Source organism: Schistocerca serialis, chromosome 8 (genome assembly GCF_023864345.2).
Source record: "Schistocerca serialis cubense isolate TAMUIC-IGC-003099 chromosome 8, iqSchSeri2.2, whole genome shotgun sequence".
Classification (NCBI taxonomy): Eukaryota; Metazoa; Arthropoda; class Insecta; order Orthoptera; family Acrididae; genus Schistocerca; species Schistocerca serialis.
The window spans coordinates 348,100,521-348,116,132 of record NC_064645.1 but is presented as its reverse complement, the minus strand read 5'-3'; the positions used below and the strand labels follow the sequence as shown (position 1 = coordinate 348,116,132).

The 15,612-nt window shown below is 40.1% G+C and overlaps 1 long non-coding RNA gene across 1 annotated transcript; it reads right to left on the bottom strand.

Moving 5' to 3' along the window:
- Positions 1-2,575: 2,575 nt before the first annotated feature.
- On the bottom strand, positions 2,576-11,706 carry LOC126416657 (uncharacterized). Its single transcript, XR_007575487.1, has 3 exons — positions 9,863-11,706; positions 3,713-3,944; positions 2,576-3,075 (listed from the first exon to the last, which is right to left on the bottom strand). It is a non-coding gene; the product is annotated as an uncharacterized LOC126416657 (long non-coding RNA).
- Between the last annotated feature and the right edge of the window lie 3,906 nt (positions 11,707-15,612).

The following is a 15,612-nucleotide window of genomic DNA, read 5'->3' as shown; positions in this document are numbered from 1 at the left end:
AGGGCAATATCGTGACAAAAGTCACACATTTTGTAGAGATTATTCTGGTAAGTTTGAATTCTTGTTCCCACTCACATAGGTATGTTTGTGTGAAGTTATCTGTGTTGAAAAGAACACATTTATTGGCCCAAAGCTCCTCCAGATTGTAATGAATAGTGAATAAATCCATACTTAGAGAAAGTAGTACGTGAAGTAAGAGCAAATAACTGTATATGCTTGGGTAATGCACACGCGGAATTTACGATTGGAAAGGGAACAGAAAGATCCTTGTCCTTACAAAGTTTAAATTGATCAAGAGGTCCATGATAATAATGGTATTCAATTGGAAAAAGGAAGAGAGTTACGTATTAATTACACAATTGTTAAAAGGAAAACTGTTGGAACTATAAAGTAATGTTATATAAATACGATATTGATGTACATAACGAACATGTATAAAATATCATGTGTTCGAGCTAAGGAGGGAGATATGTAGGGCCTCAAGAAATTCAGGGTAGATTCTAGAGACAGAGATTTATAGAGTGTATTTATAGAGAGATGATTGTAATAGCTTCTGTCGGAACGGAAGGTGTCGAGCTTACGGGAAATGTTTTAGTGTATGAAAACTGTCGTGTGTTATGAAAATACAGTGAGATTGGGTTCAAAGTATTTTCAAGTGTACTGAGTTACTTAAAAGTATAGAAAATTCCTCCAGAGTAGCATCTATTCTTCAGAGAAGAAGCTGGGCACAATATCGCAGCCGGCTATGCTGAAAGAAGATCGGCGAAGCAACTCCAAGCAAGTTCGACAGCCAAGGGGGAGTGTAAGTCTTGCACACCAGTACCACACTGCCACCCTTAATCACCGGAAACCACCAGACTGTGACTGCCTGGTATGTTTGTGGTGGTGCACATGAATCACGTAAACATGCCCATCCCTAGGTTTCGATTTTACTGTTACTGTTGTTACTTTCGTGTGTCATTTCAGTCACGGCTCCTGATCGATGTTGGTCCCAATATTAGACAAGAGCAACATGGGGGAATTTCCTATTTTCATGTATTGGAGATTTTAATGCATTATAGAGAAGCTATTATCGGAGTTTTTGTTTTCTTTGTACATGTTTATAGCAATGTATGTTTCGAATTCTTTAAGTTCAGTAGACTCCATGTATAATTAATATTAAAAAATCTGTAGTTCAATTTTTGGATTCACCTAAATCTACAAAGATACTCAGCAAGCCACTGTAAGGTGCATGGCAGAGGCCACCCCATACCAATAATTGTCATTTCCCCTCCTGTTCCACTCACAAATAGAGCAAGGGAAAAACGACTGTCTGTACGCATTGATATGAGCTCTAATTTCTCATATCTTGTCTTTGTGGTCCTTATGTGTGCTGTACGTTGGTGTCAATAGAATTGTTTGACAGTCAACTTCAAATGCGGGTTCCCTAAATTCTCTTATAGAGTTTCCCAGAAAGAACGCAGCCCCCCAGGGACTCCCAGTTGAGTTCCTGAACCATTCCTGTAACACTTGCATTTTGTTTGAAACTAGAGGTTCGAGCCCTCCTCTGAATTGCTTCGATGTCCTGCAGATCTGGTGCAGATCCTAAACACTCGAGGAGTACTCAAGAATAGGTCGCATCAGCATCGTATATGCGATCTTCTTCCTAAAATTCACCCAATAAACTGAGGTCAACCATTTGCCTCCCCTATCACAGTTATCACATGATCATTTTGCAAAATTATGCCTGGCTATCTAAACGACTTGACTGTGTCAAACTGGACACTAGTAATACTGTATCCAAGCATTACAGGTTTGTTCTTCCTACTCATCCACATTAACTTTCATTTTTTCCACATTTATGGCTAGCTCCCATTCAGCATATCAACTGGAATCATTTTATATAGAGTGTGCAACAGTGGTCCTATCACCGTTTCTGGGGCACTCCTAATGATACCTTTGCCTTTGATGAACACTCTCCGTTGAGGACAGCAGTTTCACTTTCTTGAGGCTAAGCTTCTTATGTTCACAAATCAGCATGCTTTTAGAAAACATCACTCGTGTGAAACTCAACTTGCCCTTTTCTCACATGATATATCGAGAACTATAGACTAAGGGCAACAGGCGGATTCTGTATTTCTATATTTCGGGAAAGCATTTGACGCGATGTCCCATTGAATGTTGTTAATGAAGGTAGAAGCATATGGAATACGTTCAGAGATATGCGAGTGTCTCAAAGACTTCTTAAATAATAGAATCCAGTATGCTGTCCTCAAGGGAGAGTGTTCATCAGAGTGTACAGCTGATGCTGCGTGTATGTGAGGCATAGAAATAATCCCCCCCCCCCCCCCCCCGAAGAAATACCACCTAGTAGCAGCACCATCACCACCACCACCACCACCACCACTGCACGATGCACCACCACCAGGATAGTACAGGCAGCCTGAGGAAGATGACAGTGACGGTAATGTCTGTGACTTAGGAAGTCAGGATGAGGGGTTCACTTAGCATGGAAGGTCAAGGCCCCTACTATGTCACTCATTAACACAACAACTAGCAAATCAATAATTGACAATTTATTCAAAACAAGCTTTTATAAAACAGATAAGAGGCAATCAACACATGGCCATGTTTAAGACAATATCAACATACGCAATCACATGACTTAAAAGATTAGCCACGGAGATTTCAATACTTAAGAAATGTAAATTACAATCTGAAGGTGATTTTAAAAGGTGGCAAAGATAGCTTTTTAAGGCAAGAATCTTCAATATGAAAGTGATTTACAAGCACACCAGTTCGTTATGAACCCAAATAACACAAGGAGCACAAGTTAATTAATACAATTGATTCACAAGAAAATTAAAAAACTGCCTTTTTTTAAATACATGACACAGATTAAATGGTCAGTGATGCCAGGCTGCCTTGGGCAAAAGGTGACTTAACTTAAAATGTGGGAAGCAGCAGACCAGCCTTCCAAAACAACACCTAAATGCTGGGGCCCAACCGGGAGTCACTTCCCATTAGACAAGTCACAGCTTCTGAGCACCAAAGCAGAATGTGGCGCTGTTCCCACACACCCCAAACCGCAGAAAACTGGAACACAAACAGATCACAGAAAACACGGCAAACACCAAGCAAACATCAATAAATATAAGTTAAGAGATCAATAAACAACCATATAAATGAAGAACCAATAAATGCTTTCAACAAAAGTGACAAGTTTTACGGCAATATCAATGCTGTAAAACATTTAAACTAAGAACTGTACATAATTCCAATGCTGAAAATATAGTACCAGACTTTTACACTCTCATAGTTTACCAAACAATATTTCCACATGTGATTAAGGCCGACAATGTGTACAAAGATGAAATGGAAAAAATTTCAAGATAATACCACATTATTCAAATGCACAACATCACAATGATACTAGGTTTTGTGCACTTTAATTTGATTGCATAGGTCTGCAATGTAGCTGCAAATTGTGTAAGCTTGGTATGCAGAAAATTACAGCTAGACTATGACCTAATATCTTCAATACCTTACAGTTACTATCTCATTTGGGAACACTGATTTTTTTAAAGGAAGTATTGACTACTGTTCTCCACGCGGTCACACATCTTGCCAGTTGCTCTTACTTCAGCAATGTGTATGTTAGGGCAACCAACCAACAAGTGCACTCACTGCAACACATATTGTTCACTGAAACAAAGGCACCAAAATCACTTACACCTTCGATGGAGAGCGTTGTTCGAAATGGTCTCAAGGGATGGTTCTCTCCGAGAAAACAGACACCAAGGCAATGTGACGAACAGCGCCCAGAGTTGACATCAGGCAGGTCCACCACAAACTCGCAACCGTCTGCAAGGTAGACTGACTGCACCGCTGATGGCCGAGTGTGTTTTCCTCCTTTGTCCCCACGAGCACATCCTTCCGCCTCATAGTGAGACTGACCCCAACTGCTGCAACCGCAAAACAGCTTCCAGATCACAACAGGGGCAAAGATCATAGTACAGCTAGGTAATTGATAGTGACATGCCAAAGAGCTATATCATGTACATTTATGAAGTAATAAATATAGATTAAGAGGTCTACGTTTTTTATATACAGTAGAGTCTCGATTATCCGATCTTCAGTTATCCGACCTTCTGTGTTATCCAACCCTTTCACCGCATCAGCCGTGCACCAGCCGATGACAGGTCAGTGACTAACATGTTGTTTGTTGATACTCAGTTCATTGTCGCTGTCTGCTACTCCTCACTCCTCAGTGCTAACTTAGATCTGTAGTGGAGTGAACGTGTTGCACTTTGTTTATTGTAAAACTTTGTGCTCCAAAACCGAAAAAGGTGGTCGTTTCAATGGAAGAAAAACTTAAAGCTTTAAAAATAATAGACAATCGTGAAACTTTATTAAAGGTGGTGCAAGATTATAACGTTGGGAAAACAAGAGTTGGAGACTGGAAAAGGAATCGCAATGAAATTGTGAAGTGGTGTTCTCAGCGAGCAACCTCGGCTGTTTTGGAAGATCGGAAAACCATGAAAAAATGTAATTATGAAAAAGTAAGTGAAGCTTTGTTCCTATGGTTTACTCAACATAGAGATAAAGGTGTACCCATGTTGGGGCCTATTTTGCAGGAAAAAGCCTTAAAGCTTCATAGCGAACTAAACGAAGGTGAACCTGATTTCACAGCTAGTGTAGGCTGGCTCGATAGATGGAAGGAAAGATACAGAATTCGGCAAATAATGTCTGTGGTGAAGAGCTTTCAGAAAACTTTCAAGCTGTTCAATTGTTTAGGAATAAACTTCACAAGGTACTGGACAAGGAAAACTTAACAGGCGATCAAATTTTTAACTGCGATGAGACTGGTCTCAATTACAAAATGTTACCAGAAAAAACATCAGTGTCAAAGGCCAAAAAGGCAGCTCCAGGCTACAAACATAGCAAAGAAAGAGTGACAATTCTTGCATGCACTAACACAACAGCAAATTTGAAAATGAAACTGTCTATGATAGGAAAGCCAAAAAAACCGAGAGCATTTAAAAATGTATCTAAAAATGCTTTACCAGTGAAATATTACAACCAAAAAAATGCTTGGATGAGCTCAGACATTTTTAATGAATGGTTTTTTAATGAGTTTGTGCCACAAACTGGAAAGTTTTTGAAAGCCAACAACTTGCCCTGCAAAGCACTGTTGCTTCTAGACAATTCCACTGGTTATCCTAATGAAGACAAACTTCAAGACCAATATATAAAGGCCATGCTTTTTGCCTCCAAATGTCACATCCTTGTGTCAGCCCATGGACCAAGGGACCTTAGAGACACTGAAGAGAAACTACCGCAGAAACTTGCTTTCCTCTTTAATTAATGCTATGGACAAGGGAGAAGACATGCTAGAGCAGTTGCGCCGTATTAACTTGAAAGACGTAGCTTATGATATGGCCCAATCTTGGGAGAGTGTTGGAGCAAATACAATTGCAAAATCCTGGAAAATTTTGCTACAGGAAAATCAAGAAAATTCTCCAGATGCTGAAAATCTACAGCAGCAGATCGAACCAGAAAATACTACCCTGCTTTCATTGTTATGAAAAGTTCTGGGATGCTGATGCCACAGAAGATGACATAAATGAATGGATTGTCCAAGATGAAGAATTTGAAGTGACAGATGAAGGAATAGTCAACATGGTAAATGAAAAAGAAGAAGATGAAGAAGTGGATGTAGTGGAGGAAAGTGCGCCCAAAATTTCTCACAACGAAGGACACAAGGCCTTAGAAACTGTTGTAAAATATGTAGAGCAACTGGAGGAAACATCATCTACCAAGGTTTTACTTCTTAAGAGACTACGTGATTTAGCATTGAAAAAACGGCAAGCAGCAGGCAAACAAAAGACAATTACTAAGTTCTTCACACAGTAAATATCTATTCAGTCTAATTTGATTTGTATTGTATTAAATGTTTAACTCGTTTGGCCTACTTTAGTTTAATTTTTGTGATTTTTTTTTGTATAATTCCCATGTTATCCGACCTTGCCGCAGCTGGTTTAGGTCGGATAATTGAGACTCTACTGTATACAAAAAGAACCCTCCCTCTTACATATCTAGCATCTTCTTGTGGTCTCACAGTTGCATTTTCGCTTCCCAAGTGCGGGGTCCTAGGTTCGATTCCCGTTGGGGTCAGGGATTTTCACCTGCCTCGAGATGACTGGGTGTTTGTGTTGTCATCATCATTTCATCATCATTCATGAAGGGGGCAAGATTGGACTGAGCAAAGGTTGGGCATTTGTATGGGCGCCGATGACCATGCAGTTGAGTGCCCCACAAATCAAACATCATCATCATCTTCTACAAGATGAGTCCCTTACACCAAAGTATACCAAAACAGCACATGTGTGTTTGATGCTTTAGAAATACGCCACGTGATGCCTCTATAGCTGTTAATTTCATCATAGCATGCACAGGGAGTAAATGATACACTAGCACTGTTGCTGCTGAAGATGCAAATGCTGAGATAGAATGTGTTGTACTTAAACTGTCAACTGCCTTCAATATTTGTCAGTCTACTGCACAGCTTCTTTCAATTTATTTCAATTACACCCAACCTTGTACCTCACTATATACCCTCAATTTACACTATAACTTTGATGCCACCAGCTGATCGCCATTACAGCAACAATATCCCCCTCTTTGTAATACTCTGTACTTGGGATGTAATAAGAGTCTCTTCACCAACTGATCAGTGTTGTAAGCAGAGTGGGAATTTAACTACATCTTTACCCTCTCAAAAGAAGCCAAAAGTATAGCACCCATTAGACTCTGTTTCGGAAAACTCATCTCTCATTCAGTTTGATTTCATTTGGCACGTATCCAGCTCAGGAGATGACACCATCCTTAGGCTGAATAAGTTCACTCCTATTTCACTAGGAATGCAGTGTCATGTTGATGCAATGAATTGAGTCAGGCTGATGTAGTAAATGGGCCTGCTCATTCCAGTCGAAGTTAGTAAATAACGCTTTAGCGATTTTCAGTACATTTTAGATATCCACCAACCCACACACACTGATGTAATTGACTTTCATTTGATGAACACTCCTTAAGCATCAAATTCATCTGATCTGAAAGCCAGTTATACTGTTCTGGTTGGGAGCTACTTTCTATGTGATGGTAGTTACAGCACTTGACTGGGAATACGGTGCATATTGTGTTCTGTGTCCATATCTTGTAGTGTCAGACACTTGTGTTATAAAACATGAGTTAGATGGGATTTTGGTGTAACACCAGACAACTACTACTCCATCACTGTCGAAGAAGAGATTAGCTGCATAGGGCATCACTTTCGGATAGCTGTTGGAACCACTCTACAATACAGCAAACTCTTCCAGTTTCCATATGTTGCAATGTCTTCCACATTTTTGTCAATGACAAACATCACCTCTGTGTTTTATTTCTACCAGCTTGTGTTGTGGTAGCTGTATAGTTTATGCCATGCAATGTTCAGCTTTCTGTGAGGGCCAGAGGATCGAAACATGTTAATGTTGGTTTAAGAGCAGCTGACACGAACCTCTAAGTCATGGGAGAAAATACAAAGTGTATGGCTGTGTACACTGAATTGGTGGGTTACAACAAAAAAAACAATGTATTAATTAGATTATGAATGAACAATACAGGAACACTCTCATGTGATTGATAGTCTGTTGGATGCGGTCCTTCTACAGTAGAGGTGATGAAACTTTACACCAGTCTGTGAAAGTGATTTTGATCACAAACCACCTGCTCCAGTGAACCAATACCTGTATATTTAATAGCATCACCACATATGGTCAATGCACAAAAGCAGACTGTTTTTGTTTCATGATTCCAAATCGCAGACAGCATTACCACCTGAAAGTGTAATGCTATCAGTGACTCGTGTGTATGCCTGTAGACTCGAGACCACTTTTCTTGCAGGGTGATGGTAACATAGTCACTACGATCGTGTTCTAATAGCACAGTCCTTACGTGAAATGTGTGGGTTGGGCTGTAGAATCATTGTGGAGTCAGCTTCCAATATCGGTTCTCAATAGTGTTCCTCAAAAAGAACATCGTCTTCCCTGCAAGGATTCTCATTTGATCCACTTGTGTGTGTGTAATCCGACTATTTTAAAAAAAAAAAAAAAAAAAAAAAAAAAAAAAAAAAAAGAGGAAGAAGAAGTGCAAACTGACCCTTGTGATCAATTTAATTACTTAGCCTATCAAATTGATGTCAGTGATGTGCCACCTGGTGCTTTCTTTTTTCGTTGTGGTGATATCTTTGGTAAAAGGGGACCAGACACAGTGTACAAAACAGCTATGTCCTCTTGAATTATAACTTGTTGTTGCCAAATGTAAAATGAATTTGTTTTTTTTTTCCCCCGACATGTGAGCCAATGTCTTGAAAGAATATTTGTAATACAAATGTGCATGATAGTTTTTTTACAGGCACTGAACACGAGAGATGCTCTCAGGCCATGTAAGTTCTTCAAAAAGCTGAAAGAAATTGCTTAATGTGGATTTTTTTTTACTCTGATAACAGTTTCAAGATAATGAGGACATTCAGCGATGATTGGTAACTTTCGAAGCAAAATAGTTGAAGTTTTTTTTCCTGATTTTATGTAGGGTAGACATGTCTCTGCTGATCATTTGTGATTGGCAGCGGCGCACTTCATTGGATGTCGCAAAATAATGAGATGCAAATTGTATACTGCAGTTGAACGTAAAAATTATACCAATTTTGCTCATAAAAATAAAAGAAAATGGACTTTGCCTACTTTCGTGGAAAGAGGACATTTATTATCATTATGATTGTGTTTTCCTTTTTTAATAGTTGCTTTATTACAGGAGTCATATTGATGTTAAATAGTCACTGCTTGGAACAGCATGGTGGCCGAGTTCCCTAAATTGTGTCAGGTGCCAGAGATCTACGATCTGTATTGATAAAATTGTGGTTTGTTCACAGTCAAAAGCTGACTATTTTGTGTGCGAGGCTTTAAGATTTCTGGAGAAAAATCATAGAGGTTGTGTATTGTTAGCTACTTCCTGCTGGAGGACAACCCCTAATGCTGCGTCACTTGTGTCCACTATAATTGTAAGCTATGTATCTGGTACCAGGGGTGCTACAGCAACCACACCTGCTAGGTGGACCATGCTATGTGTGTCCAATAATAATTACCAAACTTACACAACTTGTATTAAACAATGTTTATTACCTTGCACAATTTAAATACAATAAAACAGATAAATTTAACAACTTCACAGGGGAACAATAAACATTTTTCTTAAACTTCTGTTAAAATCTCCATAGCAAATGCATAAAACATTAACAAAATTTCTGTTAGTGTAAATACTTAATACAATCAAAATGTGCCAAACTCTGAACCCACAAGACTATCCTGTACAATGAATTCTCTTTTGCAGTGTAAATTAATACCAAGGTATAACATTAAGGCATAACATAAGGCACACAAGTAATAACAAAATCAACTTCTAAAACTTCAACGCTCGGCAATGAAGACACTGGGCACCTGAACTTCTGACTAAGGAATAATCCAGTTAATGCCAGTACAGGGAGGCACTAATTAAATAACAAACAATTTATAAAAAAAAAAAAACAGTGCCTCAGCATTTAAACATTCCCTGAGAACATACACACATGAAACTCTCCTTCATAAAAATGAAACTTCACAACCTGCATACAAAGTACAAATATCGTAAACAAATGGCTGATAAAGGAATACAGAATTATTAAGGTTGAGCTTCCAGCAATCTGATCGGGTACTAATTACAGAGTGAAACCCAGTATTACAGGTTTAAATCCACATTTTGAATGAAAAGTGCATTTGCCAAAGCAGCAGAGGAACAAGCTACAAACCGTAATGACCTGACAGGGCCAGGAACAAAGAGAACAGCAATACTCAGCTTAAACATAAGATCGAGACAGAAGGCCAGCAACATGGTGCCCAGTCTAACGAATCACAGTTCCACTGTCGATGACCAAGTCGTCAAGCCCTAGTGTCATGCCCCACCATACCGGACGGAATACACTGCGCTCCACACAACTGAAACATAAATCAACTACAACAGCACACTTGCAATTGCATGTTCATATTACATAAAAGAATAAAACACAACATTATAACAGGATAGCTCACCAACTTTATTTATTTTTTTTTTTTTTTTAACTCAACACACAAGAATTCATTTAATTACTACAATACCTGCATAAATAAGATTGTTCCTTGAAACGTGATAGTAACAGCTGAGTATTACTTTAAATGGGCAAGAGCCCACCAGAACTACACTCTCATGGAATCTGATGTAGTTTTATGAGACAGCATGGTATTTTGTTACTCGTAAACTAAGGTAAAAATTTTGGTACTTAATCACCAAGGTTACAACAATTTTAAATATACCATTACTCAATAATGAGGAGCTCACCAAGCTTCCTTACATATAGCTGCAGATCCTTCATCAAGTGATAGGAAACTAACAAAGACGGAAAGCCCAAGCCCTGTTATCATGCCATGTCTGACATAACTATGACATACCAGACTCATCACCAAATTCAAACTAAAGATAAGCACACAATTGCACCTGCTTAAATCAAACACACACCATATGCCCAGGCAAACGGTTAATGCCAGGTGATGCTCCGGCAAGCTCTTCTTCTCAACATGCACTGGATGGTGAGAAAAGCCAAACACCACACCTCATGCCAGAACCCAAAACCTTTCCACCATCTCTGGCCGCAGCAATCCAGTAATACCACGTGCAATGAGCATGCGCACCAAGTAGGGGCCAACCTCCTGATGGTGTTCTAATCACAACTGACAGACCACACAGTGAGATCTGTGGCCTCGATGCTGCTGACTTAAATAGACAAACCCATGATAAACAACTGACTTGCAGCCAGCCGAAGCGAAATCTATGGAAAAAATTACAATACAAGAAAGAGGTACTGGCACCAGCCTTGTGACATATCAACTCCCCCACTCATACTTGGACCTCGCCCCAAGCAGCCAACCACTCTCAGCCGGACTCACTCTTGCCCAACTCCATGTTTAACCTGGCTAACACGGACGCGAAATACTTTGCCAGACGACATCTCCCTAACCTCAAGATTAACCTGAATGATTATTCTAATAATCCTGCTAGGACCTCTATACGACGGACTCATTTTCCCCTTAACATCTTGCCCAGTTCTAGTGGCACAGTTCCTGATAAAAATGAGATTGCCGATCTTACCCTTAAAGGGGCGATGTCCTTGATTATATTTAACAGCCTGGCGATGATGAGCCAAATTAATATTTCACCTGGCCCGCTCCCTATTTTCTCTTAGGGCCACCAGAGCTATAGTCACAAGCAAAATGTCACTAATACTCCAGAGATTAGATAATGGAGAACTGAGAGTGTACGCAAACATAAGTGACACAGGCATTGCCCCGGTAGCCTTATGGTGGGCCAAATTAAAAGCCTGGTTAAGCATTGGTAAAGTCGCGTCCCAGTGGGTTGGAGTCTTGGCATGGTAAATACTAAGAGCAGCCTTAAGGTTCCTATTAACCCATTCTGCAAAACAGAGGTTGGAATAATATGTTGTGGTGGTGAAGTGTTTAGTTCCATGGTTAAAGCAAAAGTTCTTAAAGAGCCTTGAACCAACAGCAGGGGCTTTATTACTCACAAGAGATTTCAGTGGACCAAACCAAGAGAAGACAAATGGTTGACAAATGGTTGACCATAATGGTTGGCCATAACACCGCGAGTAGGGAGCAACCACATGAAATGTGAAAATGCGTCAACAACTACTAAGACATAATTGTTACCTCTCCTTGTATGAGGCAAAGGACCTATATAATCCAGGAAGATTCTATCTAGTGGATAGATTTTCCTCTGAGACTGAAGAAGACCTTAACAGGCACCCGAATCAGGCTTGGCGCATTTGCAATGATCGCACTTCACCACAATTCGATGAGTACTGCGATACATACGTGGCCACACAAATCCCTTGCAGACTCGGTTCAGAGTTTTATAAAGGCCGAGATGGCTGCTGACAGCAGAATCATGAAAATACTGCAGCACTTTTCACGTTCAACTCTCTCGCGGATTGTAAAATTGTTGCTCTTTGGTTTATTTATTCTCTTTGTAACAACACATTTACGAAAAGAGTTACGTGAAATACTTTTAGCAATGCTGTGCTTTGCTTTTCTTTATCATCATTACCCTTTAGCGGAATAAAATGTATATATGGAAGTCTTATTGTTCTGTATCTGGCCTACAATTTAAGGAACGATTTTTCGTAACTGCAACTCATGCTAAGAATCAATATATCTTCCCTACTTCATAGTGATTAAAAGTTGAAATTACTTTGTTATGAGCACTGATGTTACAGTCCGTGTGATCGTTCAAAAACACAAGTTCGCAGTGGATTTTATTTCTCGTTAAAATGCTATTTCATACCACGACTAGCCCAAGAACATGAGACTCTCATTAAAAAATACGTTGTCACTATAAAGTTTGCCAGATCAGAACGGAGCACAGCAAGATTCCTATCAGATTCTGAAGGTACATTAAATTATTTGCACTGTAAATTATATCCTATCAGCAGCCCGCGTCAATCTGCAACACATCATAAAATCTGCTGATCTTCACTGCCAGTCTGGGAGCTAAAAGAAATAATATTATTTTACTATTATGTTACCGCTTCCTTGCGGTATGCTCGACTATATTGTAAGTCGTTTAAATACGCCGCGGCAGCGGCTCTTCGTTCTCCACGCAGCTCAGCACCACAGATAATATTTATATAACTGAAAAATGTCTCAACAGGATGGGATAATATGCAAGCAAGCTTAACAATAAATAATACAAGTTTTCATTTAAACAACTCTATTAAAACCTTTAAATATCTCAGTGATTACAGACCTTTGTGAATTCACACGTAATGGCGTACATTGCTTAGTCTCGACAAAAGAATGCTACACTAGCGTTCGCTACTACGACACAGGATATCTTACTTGTTCGACTCCCAGATGAAGAAGACAAAGAAATTGCTATTCGTCACGTATTATATACTAGTTACTTATTTTAATCTTTGTTCGACATTTATCGTCTGTGGCGGTTTCATTACTCGCCGACGCAGATATTCTCAAAAATAAATAACAAAAATAAAATACATAATTTTATACAATAACACAATATGATACATATAATTTTCTCGTTACTACATAATATGTTGTTTTTGTTTCTTACTAGACGTTACACACTGTGGGTACCAAATCACTGGGTAGGCAGACCCTCAACTCCTGGCTGGCTCCCACCCATTTACATAAAACACCCTTACTCAGGCAGTACTCTGCACTCTGCTCTCCCACCTCAAGGCGCTGGCAAATGGGTCCCCTTATGGGACCTTCCCCCTGCTTAGATTTCAGATCACAAAAGAGCGCAGGTGTTTCAGTTAGTGCGTTATTCGCATTGAGAACAGGCTGAGAATTCTCCTTGCCTTCCCCTGACTCTTCCGTGAACAACCAAGAGCATTGGTGATGACATTCTCAGATCGCCATACAGGCTTAACAGTAAAGCAGAAGGCAGATATGCGGACCGTCCAACGAGCTATTCAACCGGTCTTGCGAGGCCTGGCTAACACCCAACTCAGGGCTTGATTGTTCGTCTCAAGAAGAAACTCTTGGTGTTCCAAATAAAAATTAACTTTTCAAGAGTGAACAACACCACCAAGCCTCACATTCATAGATGGAATAATTAGCCTCGGCAAAAGTAAGCTGACGTGAGGCATAAGCTACAGAATGCCTTTCACCCTGTTGTTCTTGAAGAAGAACAGCAGCAATTCCAGCATGAGAGGCATCAGTCTGCACAATAAAAGTCTCATCAAAGTTAGGTACTGCGAAAACCAGAGGATTGGCGATAATGGTTTTAACTGCTTCAAAGGCATGCTGCTCCTCTTCCCCCCAAACAAATGGGTGATGCTTCTTATGTAGAGCATTAAGTGGTGTGGCTGGTTGCACAAAATTAGCAATGAATTTACAAAAGAAATTCGCCATGCCAATAAGCCTTGGCTTGACCGTAAGCTCCACACTTCGAGTCTAGAAAAACCAGATCAAGATGCTAAAGATGGTCAGAGAAAGATTTGCTAAGAATAACCAATCATCCAGATAGTTATAAACACAGCTGTACTTAAGACATCCTAGAACATTATACAAGAGATGGGAAAGAACAGATGCGCCAGTGGCAACACCGAAAGGAACGCAATTGAACTCAAATAAATGTCAAACGGTACAGAATGCCGTAGCCACCTTCGAGTCCTCAGCCAGTGTAATTTGGTAGTATGCCTGATTTAAGTCCACAATGGTAAAGAAGCACACTCCCGAAAACCAAGTGAAACAATTGTGAAGGCCGGGCAAGGGAACTGATTCCAGGACCACTTTCTTGTTCAGGGCCCTTTAATAAATGACAGCTCGAAAATCGCCTTCCTGCCCTTTAGGCACAAGCAAGACCAGTGAAGCATAAGGGGAGGTAGAATAACTGAAAACATCGCCTCCAACATATGGTCAATTTTAGCCTGCAGGATTTTCATCTAAGGAGGAGAAAGTCTGTGAGGCATCCGGCGCACAGGAATTCTATCCAGAAGCTGGATATCATACTGTATAAGGGTTGCGATGCCCAGCCTGTCCGACACAACATCAGGCTAACGATTCAACCATTCCTTCACAGACTTATGCTGCATATCATCTAAGTGACAGAGATCAATGTTGCCCTCACAGCTGTGCACAGTATGCACCCCACCGCCATTATGGCATACACAGAATCCAAAACAATCTCCAGGCAAGAACTGAATGTGTAAGGTAGCGCCAGCATAATCAAGTACTAACTGGGTACAATGCATAAAATTGCAGCCCAGGATGATCGCTACGCTCAAGTTTTTTGCAGCAATAAATTTCATGGGCCATGAAAAGCCCTGCACCTCTAATCTGCCTTGCACATTGCCTAACAAACGCAACTCTTGGCCATCCATAAATCTACATTTTTGTGTGACCGGCCTAGGAATCGAAAACTGACACGAATGTTGACACTCCAGATGCCAATTCGGATCAATGAGAGAAACTGAACTCCCTGAATCGAGCAGGGCAAATATGGCTTCGTTGTCAATGCATGTACAAATTCAAGGGAGAGAGTGGGTGGCCAATGAGCCAATAGCCCTACAATTAACTGGACATTTCCTATGACAAGCTGACCCCCTTTTCTTTAAACATCAACTATTAGGATGGGAAGCTCATTGCTTCAAATGCTAGTGAACAAAATGGTCATCAGAACCACAGCGAAAAAAACGTCGGATCTCGGGTGATTGCTTATGTTTAAACATGGACTCACTAACACTGTCCTGACCGTCCCTCAAAGCAATGCGCCATTTGTCAGCAAATGCGAGACCTTCCACCATATCTACAAGATCTTGCAACTGACTCAGCTAAACTATCTGGTGCTGACTGTTCAGTCAATAAAGTTTGTATCTGCCTCAGATTCAGACCCAAAACCTCCCCCCTGTAAACCAGTAACCAGCAGGTGAATCTGCAATGAGCACACTTTATCACATAATTTCTGATGAAGATGGATATCCAA